The following is a 12,430-nucleotide window of genomic DNA, read 5'->3' as shown; positions in this document are numbered from 1 at the left end:
TGAGTCCGTTCAACTCCGACACCGAGGAAGACGACTTTGACGGTTTTAGTGCGCAGGAGGAGGCCCGAGATAGCGACCGGCTAGCCGGTGCGGCTAATATTGAGGTGCGCTCAATAGTCCGGAAATTACGCTGTTCTCTTTGGGACATGTATGCTCATGTTTCACGGCGTGAAGCTCGTTAGCGTCCCCCACCCAAAAAAGTCCATATACTGAAAAAAGTCGCGGCTTATCGTCCGGAAATTACGGTAGTATGAAGGGATCAAATTATGAAGAAAGAAATCACACGACGGTCACCAGTTGATGCTCCCTTTAGACATGAATTTGTTCCAGACGTTAGCTCATATTTTGAGTAGTCGGGAAATTACGGTAATAATGTCGAGCAAAAAAAGAAACAAATACGTACAATATGGATTCACATGTAAAACAGAACTACTGTATTTTCACGACCATAAGGCGCACCGTACTATAAGGCTATAGTGCACCGCACTATAAAAAAAAAAAAAAAAAAAAACGCCGTATACGATTTGAGTTTTCTCAAAGCAAGCCATTATCTCGGGCCGCGATGAAAAGTGCGCAATAATGGCGCCGAAATAGAGACGTCTCGCCATCAAAGGGGAAAGCGGGAGAGCGAGAGAACACTGTACTCGGAGGTTCCCACACGATTATCGAATCCGGCTGAGGGAGACGGAGAGCCGAGTCTCAGCGCTGCACATAGATCTGCTCTCCAAGCATAAAAATAGAGCCCTTATCTATTTCTACGAATATGAGAGCGCCGCATATCCGTGTCCACGCGATCGATGCGGAATATTATTTTTGCGATGCTTAGTTTTATTAGTGCTTAAAAAAAAAAAAAATCCTGTTTTGTTTTGGATTGGCGGGAGTTTTGTTTTCCCCACCCGAGCGAATGGTTGTGTATCTTTAACATCATTTTTAAAAACGTGTCTTTAGGATGAACAAGTGGCGCGTTTTCGCGCTTTGATAGGAGCCGGAAATAACAGAAAAGAAAACAAAGCAATCGGAAGTATTTTTTTTTTGTTGGAACTATAAACACCTAATGAGCGGCGGCGTTGACCTGTGCAGGAACGTCCGTCTGACACGTTGAGTCTAATTTTACAGCGGGAGTCTGAAACATGATTTATCACAGGGTTAATGATCTGCGCAGATGTGGAGGAGCTGAAGAAATAAAAGAAAGGGAGAGCGCTGACGAAAGAAAACAAGACGCCATCTTGTCCCTTTGTTTGAAAATCAACAAACATATAGGTGATATTATTAATGACGCTAGGAAAATAAAATGCTGCTAGCGCCTTACACGGCAGCGTCGGACTCTGTGTGTGTGTGTGTGTGTGTGTGTGTGTTTGGATGGGTGAACGCGATGGAGTGGAACGCGCTCTGGAACCGCACGGTGTGAAAGCGCCGCCTGAGCGGACGCCGTTTAGAAGAAGAACCAGAAATAACCAGATCGCGACAAGATCCAATTCCGGGCGCTGCATGCTAGGGGAGCTAGCATCAGGCTAACAACAGCGAGACGGTCGGATACCGACGAGAGGTCTTTTTGCGCGGCGTTTTTTCCGGGTTCCTCCCGCCGTGCAAACACATGCAGGAGGTCCGTCGGAGGCCAAACATTGTCCAGATGCGTGAATGAGAAGGTAAACGGCGTTTATCTCCACAAAGGACGAGTGAATCCTTGGATTCACACACCTGCATACTCGCTACCGCACCCGTTCACGTGTCACGTTTATCTATTTTATTCTTGTCATTGCTATCGTCGCTCTGTCCGTGTTGTCGTTTATTTCGTTTGTCTATTTTCACCCTCACTGTCATTTTTTTTTTTTTTTCCCCCATTCGATTCACTCTTGTTTTTCTCTGCTGTCTATTTATACGTGGATGTATTTTGCTTTGTCTTCTAATTGTCTCTCTATTTGCTTTAGTAACTATTAAGTAACTATTAAGTTAACTATTAAGTTAATTGAATTTGGATAAATAAAGTTGTTCTCATCTCATAATACATATATATATAGCCTTGACTTGACACTCTCCCCCCCTTTTTTTTTTACTGTTTATACAATTTCCTACTATTATTATTGCCATGTTTTACTTGAAACTCTGGCACAGCAATTTCCTTCGGGATAAATAAAGTTGTTCTTATTCTTATCATTCTTATATTTATAGTCATATTTATTGGCGTATAACTGTTACACTGCTGGGACAAAAGAATGGGGATCAAGAAAGTTTATTTTATGTCTCTATTTGTCTCTACATTGTCATACAAATGAGAGGGTGAATTGTTGAACGTCTTCATGACATGAACGAGAGGTCGAATGTTTCCGAACGATCAGCGGAAAATGAAAGGATGAATAAATGATAAATGAATAAATAAATGGCTGAATGACGCCACGGCAGAATCTCTCCCAGCACGAACCTTCTTCTACATTACATTATATTACATTACAATCATTTGTAAGTCGCTTTTATCCAAAGCGACTTACAAAAAGTGCAATTCATTCACCGAAGATCCGAAATACCAGTCCAGTAAACCCTTGTTTTTGGCGGGGGTTACGTTCCAAAAAGAACCCATGATAGGCAAAAATATTTCTTTTCAAAATCATTATGCAATTAAATACTCTATTATACATCGCTGCTGTCGTCCTTATGTTTTTTCTTCCTTCTTTATGGAACGAACGGGAGATTCATTCATTCCGTAATGCCGACCTACAGCCGCATAGCTTTTAGCTTCCCTTAGCATGTCCAGAAGTTTAACTTTATCTGCCATAGATAGCATCTTCCGCTGCCTTTTGGGCCCTTTTGTCGCTCCAGAGCGTTTTGTCAACATTATGGGTTTTAGAGAAACTCGAAATCGCGAGAGAATTTGCACGTACGACATGTAAATTCGGCAAGCTGTTTTACGTACGTGTACATATTAAACTGCAACGTTATTGACGCACAGGTAGAGAAGAAGCGGAGTGACTTTTTAGCCAATCAGAATGCAGAACACAATGCACAATGAAAATCCGTGAAGTAGCGAAACCGTGAAAAGTAAACCGCGTTATAGCGAGGGATCACTGTAGTCGGAAGTCAGAAGTGACCAATCTACCAAATATCCATCTCAGAACCATGTACATACATACATTCATGTCATTTAGTGTTTTTTGGGGGGTTGGAGGCTAAGTGCCATTAGTAGGGTAGTGCTTGGTGAAGAGGTATGTTTTCAGCTCACGGCGAAAGATGGGCAGTGACCCCGCCGTTCCGACCTTTTTCGGGGGTTCGTTCCTCCACCGAGGAGCCGAGACCAAGAAGAGCCGAGACCGGTTGGATCGGCAACCTGGGGCTCGGCGTGATGGGATGGACGGTCACCAAAAGGTGGCGTATCGGAGGGGACGGGTTTGGACATGTAGCTCGACCGAGACGGGACTGTCCCGTTCACCGCCGGTAGGCGAACACCAGGGTCTTGAACTTGATGCTGGCGGCTGTCAGGAGCCGGTGTAGGGACATAAGAAGGGGAGTTGTGTTGGAGAATTTGGGACGATCGAACACCAGGCGAGCTGCCGCTTTCTGGATAAGCTCCAGAAGCCTGATGGTCACCGCTGGGGTACCGACAAGGAGGGAGTTGCGGTAGCCCAAACAAGAGATGACTAGATGAGTGGCTGCGCTCCTCATCACACGAGTCATGAAGCGAGTTATTTATATTCCAGATAACAAGATCTACTGAGGAACCTTTGACAGAAGCATGATGACCAAATCATCCACTTCCTATTTTTTTTTTTTTTTGGAAGGGGAAGGGGGTTTGTTTGTATGTTAATTTGCAGTCCGGCTATCTTCTCCCTGCAACTGAATAGCGGAGTGCCCTTCTCTCGGCCGGAATACCGATGTTCAAGGACCGTCTGAGTAAATAAATGACTCCCGGTCGACCCGTCCAACAAAGGAAATGTCATTCTCGTCCGGCGATAGTATCAGCTCGACAATTTTATTATTGAATGAATAACAAAATCCCGGCAGCAGCGGCGAAGAACATTTTCTCACGATGTACTTAATGTACCCGAAACAATGAGGTAAAAAGGAGCTTCCTCTTTTGTTCTGGATTGAGGTTAACTAGATACAAGACTGTTTTAAAAGTTGCGGAGCTGCCAGGTCCCTGATGCGGGAGCGAAAAAAGAGCAGATATTTTTAAAAACCTTGGAATACAGGAGTGTGTTTAACCTTTTTTTGACACTTATGTTAAACATAGATAGGCACAATGTTTCTTTTTCCCTTCAACCATGCATTCATCCACCCGCTCACTCTCTGCACAGCGTATTCTCTGCATATATATTCCCTAGATTTGGGTAGTAGATCAAATTCTTTGTCAATAATATTGATTGATCAGAGTTTTTGGTCTCCAGAGGCAAACAGTACCGTGCCGTTACCCTGGAGGAGACTTTTAAACCCTGGAATCAAACCCTCTGCCACAGCAGTTGATGTACGTCTAATTTGGAGCGACGCTGCTGCCTTTTCATTAATCTTCTTCAATTAACTTCAGAGCGACTTCAATGAAGCAGCAAAGTGGACGGCAAGAAGGGAAGGGAAGGGGTGGGCGGTCCTTACGTTCTGTCTGTGGGTTACTTTGGATGCGTTTCCGTCCAAGGTGATGGGAGAACGATCATTTTTAGAAACCGGCGCCGAGTTCGAGTGCGTACGTGACCGTTACGTCGGTATATTTGTAGGTTGGGTCAAGAGCAGTTCCGATGTTCAAACTCTAGAAGGTCGTTCTTTCCCAGCTCTGGCTGAGCAGAATCGAGCCTTTGGAAATGAACGTGGGTGAAGACGCTTTGGACAAATAAAGGCTCATGTATGCTCAACGTTAACGCCACTTATGGACGGAGCCTTCTATTTGTCCTTTCCTGGGTAGTTCTGTACGATTTTTTGGGGAGCTTGCAGACACGTAGCCTAATGCAACAAATTTTAGCAGTACCAGTGGAGGTCACGGGCAGGCAGTGCTGCACAGTATGCTCCAAGAACCAGACAAGAAGAAGAAGAAGACGATAACGTGGCATTGGCATAACCAGGGAGGAGAATTCACCGCCTCCTTCACCGTCGCCATGTTTGTAATTGCCTGGCAGGGAACTCCAAAATAGACCCTACACTCTCTTCTGCCCTCTAGTGGACTCCTTGTTTTGCACTCATGGTAACATCAAGCATGCATAGGTGGTACGTTTGGAACGGTACCTTAGCATACATGACCCTTAACACTGTATTCATCAATCAACGTCCACATCCACAAGAATACAATGATACAACACCGTACCGCCTCGAAGCAAGAAGTTCCCTGGTTTGATTCCAACAGTGAGTGTGTGGAGTCGAACCTTTTGCCAGTTTCCTCCACCGATCCAAAAACATGCGGCGGGTTAATTCAACACATCCGGACGCGCGGATGAGAAGGCGGATGCTCGTACGCCCTGCTTCTGGTCCAATGACAGCTAGGAAACCCCCCGGCAGCAGGACAGTCGGTGCGGAAACTACATGAATGCACAAATGTGGACATTTCCAATTTCGGTTCAGTCAATACACATTTGAATGCTTGAGGTTTTGAGAACTTCTACTGTCTTGTGTTCTATCTACCGATCCATCTGTGTGGTTTCTAAAACTTTATGAAGGCAGCCTTTCTGCTCGAGCTCCGAAACTTCCTCCTGTATCTAATACCGTCTAGACGAACAGAAAAGTGAGTTTCGAGGGCAGATTAATTCGCTCGTCGTCTGGAGTGGAAGAAGGAACGTCAGCGTTGTATCTCCTCTGCCTTTACTGTCTTTTTAAGACCAATGGAGCTTTTCTTTCAAACAATCTCACAGATTTGTTTGTAATGGGGGATTTTAAGTCCCCGGCATTTCACACCTGCGGAGTTATTTACATCTTCAGGGGCACTGAGGTCACGAGTCCTTCCTAGCTAGATGTGCTAACAGTGACAGTCACGAGGGCCCAATTAGTCCGGGTCTTCACCCGCCCGCCAAAAACGGCGGCGTTGTAAGTGTCTGATAAGTGGAGTTGTCAGCCGACTCGGCTTCTGACAAACTGCTTTTTCCTCATTGACTTAAATACCTCCCGAACCCCTCGCTCAATCCGTCTGTCCGATAAGTGTGTGTGTGTGTGTCCCGGTCCTCCGAAGAGTATCCCGTGTCCTTCGGGTCCGGGTGAGCTTCCGAGGGTCGACCCGCCGAGATGGATATCGGCGAAGCCTCCGACTCCACGTATAGATCCCCGCGTCCTATTACTCGCATTTCGGAGTGCTCGGATTACGTCCCGGTCAGGCATAATTGGAGTAATCCCTCAGTCCGGGGGTAAAAATATAAATGATCGACAAATCCCGGTCGCTCCCGATGCCGCCTGATTAACGTCTCCGCCGACGGAAGCCTCCGGAGAGACCTCTCTGTTAATAATGTGTTATTCTGATCAGCTGACAATTAATTTCCCCAAATCAGCCCTGGATTTTCACAACAATCATTCCGGCACATTTAATCACCCTCCTTGTGTGTAGAAATACTCTCCCATCAGACCTGTCTGGCTGATAAGACATCTGATGACGAATTTTCACGCATCATTTATCTCTCCGTTGCACGCCGTCGTTGCGCGGCGTTAAAGGCCGGGGAGGATTGCTTTCCCTCCCGGCACCGGAGATTAATCGAACGGATTCAAATGGCACGACTGACACTTGCGTTATTTAAAAGTAATTTCTGCATTCGCTTTTCCGAGGTTTGCATAAAAGCGCGAATCAACTCTGCTGGATGACCGCTGGAACGGGAACCTCCGGTATGTTTCGCTGTCTAGTTCGCAAGGAATAGGATCCGGAGTCCTCCAGGGACCCGACTTGGTCGGAGACGGTGTTCCATCCCGAGGGTTCGTTTCCCCCTCCCTCACATCGACTCACTCCGAGTCGGCTGCTACCTCAAGTATTGCCGTTGTTCGCTGCTAGTTTTTGCACGTTTATACCGTATTTCTATCTATTGGTAGACGGATGCTGGAATTGGAGCTGCCAGGCAAGAGGTCTCGAGGAAGACCGAAGAGAAGATTTATGGACGTAGTGAGAGAGGATATGAAGGTCGTTGGTGTGAGAGAGGAGGATATGGAGAATAGGGTTAGATGGAGAAAGTTGATTCGCTGTGGAGACCCCTGAAGGGAAAAGCCAAAAGCTAAGGAAGAATTTGTCACAGGGGTGCAGGACATGTATGACTGAGACAAAGTGATGACTGAGATGATTTGGACTCTTCTGCTCATATCCAAACCATGGTGAAGATCTGGGTAGAGGGTTGAGGAAGGTGGAGCTGCCAGGCAGCAGGTCTTAGATGGAGAAAGTTGATTCGCTGTGGCGACCCCTGAAGGGAAAAGCCGAAAGAAGAAGAAGAAGAAGAAGAAGAAGAAGAAGATACCGTATTTATATTGCTACGTCCCGAGGGGTCGTTGTGTTTGCTTTCTTCTTTGGCACTGTTTTCCTGCTCTATATGTTGCAGGTAGATGCAGCTGAGAGCCTTTTGGTCATCGATTGCATTGCTGACCTTTTTAATACTGGCTATGAGGTCATTCCGGAAAAAAACGATACATGCTAGGAGCCAAGGACTCCGGCCTTCTGACCTCCCGACAGCTTGGAGATCTGGATGTTGTGCCCATGGCGCTCAGGGCCAAAGCCTCCCAGACACTTCCTGCCATCTTGGTAGGGCAGGTCGAAGTTCCTCGTCAGGTACTGGTGGCGAGAACATCTGATGTGGACTGACTTCCCCTCGCGATCGCAAAGTTTACTTGTGAGAAATGTTTAAAGAAGCGGTATTGCGCCGAAGTTGTGAGTTCCCGAGGTCGGGTCGATGGGAGATGTTTGAGCTCGTTCTCAAGAGGGTTCAGCGATACACTTTGCAGAGGATTTCAAATACTCATTCATCCACTATCCCTACCGATTATAGCGCACAGCGGGTAACTGAGCTCGCCGAGCCTATCTCAGCCGTCATTGGCCGGGAGGCCGGGTTCACCGATCACAGGGCCGCATGTAGGGATGAACGTGTCCTGAGTCTCCAGTGAACGAACCCGGGAATGGAGGAAACTCACAGGGACACGTTGCCAACATGCAAACTCCACACGGAAAAGACTCCTGTTGGATTCGAACCGGATACCTTCTTGCTGAGGGCCAGAAGCGCTGACCACGCCCGATACTATTTGTACTACTTGACCGAGCCACGCAGTCCACTCAACCTCCGACACGGCGCTTCCAGAAGTTACAAGCTGATCCTTTAAATCCTGTAAGTTGCGAGGTGAGATTTCCGTGGATTGGACTTGTTTGTTCGGCACTTTCCAAACAAGCTCAATCGGATTGCGGTGCCAGGTTTGTCGGTCGAGCCGACGCCTCGAAGTTCCTTCACACTTTGCAGTCCCCTGGAAAAAGACCCAGACAATCAACGGCGACGTTTCGATGGACCGGGGCGCTCGTCGAACGCCTCGGCAGGCGGTCCGTCCAAAGGTCACCTCGTAGAACATCGCCCAAACAATCGCACCCCCGAGTAGCACACCGCCGTTCACAAGGTGATCCCTATCCATCGGACCAGGCTACCTTCTTCTATTGCCCCGTTGATCCGGTTCTGACGCTCGCCTGACTCAGACCATAATACTTTGCGAACCAAAACCTTCTTTGCTGGAGCTAGCGTTATTTTGCTTAAGTAATTTGAGCTACTGCACTTCTGTAGTATTGAGCAAACAGCACTGTTAGGCTACCTTTGGTAGCTGCTGACCATCGCAGACACACCGCAAGAGCCTCTTGCTTGGAAGGAGCTCGATACCAGCTGACAAGACATTACAGCTTCCCCTCTGTCAGTTAGTCACATCTCTTATATTATCTCGTCTTCCTTTCAAAGCAAGGACAAATGCTGAGTTCCTCACAACATATCTCACCGATTGACAGGGCCTTTGTAACAAGAACATAAACGTTAATCACTTCACCCCTCGGCGGTCATTACGTGACGGCTGCTGGCTGTATTTATTAATATAGTGGCAGACCCTTTTTTTTTTTTCTGTCTCGTAAATCCGGTTTCCGCGGCTTACGCCCATTTCTGCATCGCCATCGAATAGGACGACATCTGACAACATACTCTGTGATAACACGTCGCGATGCATTTAACCAAAATGCATCGGCGTTCTCTGACTTTCACAAGAACGTGAAATGTCCACTGATGCGGGAAAAAAACATGCGCGGAGATTATTCAAGACCAGATAACATACATTAGCTTCTCATTCTTGACTTTTTATACATGTTATCGCTGACCCGTATGTCTGGAGGGGAGGGGCGTGCAGCAAATACACAAATAACCGCCACCTCATTATCCGTCACCCAACAAACTGCGATCCATCTACGGTATAACTGTCGCTTCACACCCGCTGACCTTAAGGCATCATTGTGTTGTTTGCCGAGCTGCAACCGCAGGTAATGATACATGTACACCCTGAGCTCTCCGTCTGACAGCGAAAGGGTCGCGGCGCTACATCCTCCTGACGCGGCGTGCTAATGTTATCTCGGCGACCATCGGCATCCGAACACACGCTTGCGTCTTGCGTTACCCCCGCGGGTAAAGGTCACACATTTGTTTTCTCCTCCCGACTTCCGCCCATCCATCCCTTTCTCTCTCTTAACCTCCCGCTAATTAGCTGTAGCTTGTTGATTCGGGCTAAAATTGCTGCGCGTTGCTACTTCAACGGGTTCTAATCAAATAAGACCGCCGCATGCGTTTGGCTTTTATAAGATTAACTTCCTGTTTTTTTTACGAACGTCCGGCCCGGAAATCCGTCTGTGTTTGCCGATGTTAGCGCGACGTGCCGTCCTTCCGAGGGAAGCATCATGTTTAAAATGGTTCCCGTGCTGCAAGCGAAGGGGGGGGTCGGGAGTGATTGATGACGACATAACTGATGACACTTCACTTCCCGTGACACGGCACGGGGTTTTTATTTTTCTCACGTGTCGCCAAAGCAGGAATTCCAGGGTATTCGCGTGCATTTTGCCGTCTTGGTAGTTCCCGTGGTTTGTTAGCGTGAATTAGCTCCGCAGGCGCGATAAATCAGCCGTCGATTCGATCGATGAATCGCACCGGATCCTTTTAGACCGACAGCGAGCGCAGCGGGATAGCATCGTTAGCACGCGGGCCACCGTGGGATCCAGCCCTGAACGGGAACGCTAGCCACGCAACATTTCCGACAATTAGCATCCGAACAGTTCGCGGCACACGGAAATAAATACTCCCGACCAATACGAGCCATAATTGCATGCGGTCAGCAACACCTTGTCTATTTCAGCGATCAAATGAAGGATAATGTATGGCTGGAAATCACCCAGCGGTCGGACTACGATCAATAAGGCAAAGTAAACGCAAGGGGGGGGCGGCCTGCTAGCGTTAGCATCCCTTCTCTCGGAGGTCACGTTCGTCGAATGACGGTGTGCAGTTACATTGTGGATTCTCTGATCTGATGGGATTAGGGTTCTTCCTGATCTTCCCCCCTTTTCCTGAGAGAATCTGCTGTTTCGCAGCCGCTCGGCAGTAAATTTCTCCGGCGTTTTCCGCGTGACCTGCGACGCGTTTCCATATCGCATCAGCGAGAAACACATCTTAATATTGCATGCGATGCCGAAAGCAACCTCTGGTTCCGGAATTGATTATTGCAGGACGCAATGTTTGTAGATATATGAGGAGAGCCGGATTGTTTTCAGGAAAATGTTATTTATGGTTTTACTTGTGTTGCAATCAAACCAAACAGAGGGGAAAAAAAAAAAAAAAAAAAAAAAAAAAACAACAACAAAAATTGCCAGAATCAGAAAAGATTCCAGAAAATTTCCCTGCATCCCGATGAAGAGGTGACACGCCATCTTTCAACTTGAGATGGGAGGCCGAGGCCCCGGAGCCGCACCGGCTCCAGAACCGAGATGCAGATGCGTCTTTTAAAAATGCATTCGGTTCAAAAAAATATATATATCACTATTTCCTGCTATCCATCACACACACACACACACACACACACACACACAATACGGGTTTCACTGCATCCCTACCAGAGTGGCTCCAGAACACTCAATCAATCAATCCCAACATGTACTTTTTTTTTTTTTTTTTTTTTTTTTTTTTTTTAATATTAATAGAAATGGTTCACGCATATGAAAGCAGGTGTTTCCCGCTCCCTTGGATATTTTGCGGGTCCTTTGCGTGGATGCAACTCGTCCCGAAGAGCCTCCCCGCTCCACACTCAAAGCCAATCAATGCAACATTAACAGCGACAGCTGAGCATCTGACGCTTGGCTCGGCGCGCACACGAACACGCACACACACACGCACACCACCGGGCATCCATTCGCGCATATATATGTCATTTTTATTTTTATTTTTTTTCAAAGGGGGTTTTTGGGATGTAGGGGGACGAGCCTCGACCTGTGGAGAGGCTGCGGTGAGTGCATGAGTGGACTCCCGTCTCCTGCAGTGCGCGTAAATTTCAGCGGCCACACTGGCGTGGCGTGGCGTGGCGTTGCGTGGCGTGGCGTGGCGTGGGGGGAAAACCACAACTCTCGCCGTGTCTTTTATTTTATTTTATTTTTTTTTCCGTGCAACAACATCCCGGGAGGACGGAGGGGTCTGGATGCAACTGCGCACTAAAAATGATGAAGAATTGACAGAAAGTGTGCGCGCTTGCAAATCGTGCACGATTTAACGACGGAGGAGAGGTGGAGGTGTGTGTGTGGGGGGGGGGGGGGGGGGGGGGGATTTTTTTTTGCACAAAAAATGCGCACACTCCAACACACACACACACACACACACACTCCAACGCATCGGGATTTCTCTCACGCTCTCTCTTTTTTTTTCTTTTTTTTTTTCTTGCTAATTCTTCAATAACAGTTATTCCCCAGTGATGAACGCATGCGTGAAAACTTGCGCGGCGTAAACACGCAGGGAGACATGCATAAAAAAAATAAAAATAAAAACTTATGCACCCCCCCCCCCCCCCCCCTTCCCCACCACCCCATCCTTACCTCTCCGCCGGCGGGTGATTTTATAATCACTATATATTTTTTCTTGCTGCTTTTTTTTCTTTTTTTTTTTTTTGAAGAAGAAGAAGCACGACTCCAACTTGGATCCTTCCTGCGTTCACCGGCTCCTTCCCCCCCGCTGTCCGGCCGGCCGTCCCCCCCCTCCTCCGCCTCCACCGCCGTCCCCTCCTCCAGCCCGCAGCCGCTGTCATCCTCTCCCGGACGGAGCGCGTCTGCGGCGGCTTGCGGATGGCCGACGCGCTCCCTCTCACTCGCTCTCTCTCCTCTCTCTCTTTCCGTGCGTGTGTGTGTGTGTGCAAGATCGGGGAGTCCGTGCATGTGCGCGTGCATGTGCGCGTCTACCCAGCCGGGGAGTATCCTCCAATCCTGCCCGGCTACTGTGGCGGCTCAGGACGGGAGAAGCGC

At 47.9% G+C, this 12,430-nt stretch overlaps 1 protein-coding gene across 1 annotated transcript in view; it reads right to left on the bottom strand.

Moving 5' to 3' along the window:
• The window catches only part of LOC147231582 (cadherin-18), a 181,252-nt gene extending 169,122 nt beyond the window's left edge, over positions 1 to 12,130 (bottom strand). The window contains exon 1 of the mRNA XM_086150469.1: positions 12,008 to 12,130. The gene's annotated coding sequence lies outside the window, so the exon portion shown is untranslated. The remainder of the gene's footprint in view (positions 1 to 12,007) is intronic.
• Between the last annotated feature and the right edge of the window lie 300 nt (positions 12,131 to 12,430).

Source organism: Fistularia commersonii, chromosome 8 (assembly GCF_037954325.1).
Source record: "Fistularia commersonii isolate RoL2024-O1a breed Wild chromosome 8, RoL_Fcom_v1.0, whole genome shotgun sequence".
Taxonomy (NCBI): Eukaryota; Metazoa; Chordata; class Actinopteri; order Syngnathiformes; family Fistulariidae; genus Fistularia; species Fistularia commersonii.
The sequence above is the reverse complement of the archived record's forward strand: the minus strand, read 5'-3'. Positions and strand labels throughout refer to the sequence as shown.